Genomic DNA, 2,041 nt, shown 5'->3' on the forward strand with positions numbered 1-2,041 from the left:
TCCTTCCCTCAGTATCCTTTCATTGGTGCAATATACTATATAATCTTTTATGCTATCATATCTCAATTCTCTTATAACAGAACATATAACCTGCAGCTATTTGTAACATTGATATTTGACACTGCTCTTTAAAGAGAGAGAGAGAGAATTAAGCCAGGGTAAAGCATTTGGTAAAATCCAAATGCTGCTACTCTTTTGTAAAGACATTCCTCCAGAATTATTTTAGGGATTTGCACCTGGATGGTCCAACTCTGAATGTTTCAGGTTGTGATCTAAGCCAAAGAATCCGTCACCAGGCTGGCCTTGAAGACTCAGGAGGCCCAGATAAGAGCTATTTAATTAAAAATAATTAATAGTAAACCCTTTCTTTCCGGGGCGTGTGTGTCTGTGTGTGTTAGGAAATTGAAAAAAAAAAACAAATACACACCTCAGAAGAGTTAGTTATAAATATCCTTTTGGACTATATCTGCAAGCACACACTGTTTGCAGTCCTGAACCTCAGCAATGGGGAGTAACAGAGGAGACTCAAGCTAAATTTGCACTTGGAAGTGCAACTATTGAAACAGATTGTTCTCCATTTTGTGAGAAAAAAAAATTGTCTTGGCAGTTGCTCAGTTCTTCACAACATGAAGTTAAAGGTCAGTATTACTAATAGTGAGGCAGCTAATACTGCTAAGTGCTAGTAAGTGGCCATAATGCACTTCAGTACACATAAAATAACCTCATGCGTTCCATACAGGTATAATCAGCAGGTCCATTAAGTGGCATATTAAATATAAACCATAAAACAACAGAAGAACAGCAACTCTTTAATGATATCAAACAACAATCAAATCTTTAGGTCAAAATCATTGTCCATGTAATAAGATAAAGTGTCCTTTTTAATCAAAGTCTTTTTCTGTGTCATCCGTGCTCCAGGGCAGAACCCTTCACTTGTACAGGCTTCTCCTTCTGTGAGAGATGTGATTTGCTCCCCAGCCTTACCTTCTTTTTCAGAATAATTTCCAAGAATGCCTCCCAAAATGAGAATATTTCCTTTCGAAGAAGTAGTAAGAGCTTGGCTGACCTGAACACTTCTCCTACCTTTCAGAATACATCCCAGGTTCAATATCAAGAAAATGTTCAATCTTAGGTCTGATAACAGGTTGGAATTTGTTGTGTTTTTTTTTTTTTCAACAACAACCTTTTTTTTTCTTTTTAGCAGTACATTCCAGACTAGCCTCAGGATTGGAGAGTGTAGGCTGTTATGCTCTCCTGCTTTTATAATGAGATATCATTTGTCCACACTTCTGCTTAACTAAGAACACTGTCTGCATCAATAGTTTCTCCTTACTCTTGACAATTATTGCTGTTTGCAAGTTATCTCACATCTGTCATTATGTTACAATGTAAGTTTAAAAAAAATAAACCAAGGCAAAACAAAAACAAAAGTGCTCATGCACTTAAAGGAATATAACTTTTATTTTTCAGGTCCACTACATCGGCACAGAGTTAGCTCTCTCTCTCCTCCATATTGCAGGTTTCATTATTTAATGTCATGTTCAAGGCAAAGAACAAATGCTGTTCTCTAAGCTGCCCACCTGCCCCACTGCAGGTGTCTGGGATCAGATCCAGTCAGATATGGAACTTACATCTTCAGCCTAGGGAAGAGAAGGCTTCAGGGAGACCTTATTGCAGCCTATCAGTGATTAAAGGGGGCTTATAAGAAAGATGATGGCAAATATTTTGTCAGGGTCTGTTGCGACAGGACAAGGGGGAATGGCTTTAAACTAAAGGGGGGCAGATACAGACTAGATATAAGGAAGAATATACAAGAAGCAGAGGATTCCCTGCCCTCTTGCCACCAGGCAGAAGGAGGGGACCTAAGCAAAGGGGGGAATGGAAACAGGTCCCTGCTTGGGGTGCCAGGCGAACCCCCGCCCGGCCTCCCTCACCTTCCCGGTTGCCTTTACACAACAGATATGGGGCCCTGGAACTTGAGATCCAGGCAAATAAGGATGTAGATGAAGGTCCATCCAGGGGGTTGCCTAGGGTGAGGCAG

Source organism: Aptenodytes forsteri, unplaced genomic scaffold (genome assembly GCF_000699145.1).
Source record: "Aptenodytes forsteri isolate BGI_AS27 unplaced genomic scaffold, ASM69914v1 Scaffold172, whole genome shotgun sequence".
Classification (NCBI taxonomy): domain Eukaryota; kingdom Metazoa; phylum Chordata; class Aves; order Sphenisciformes; family Spheniscidae; genus Aptenodytes; species Aptenodytes forsteri.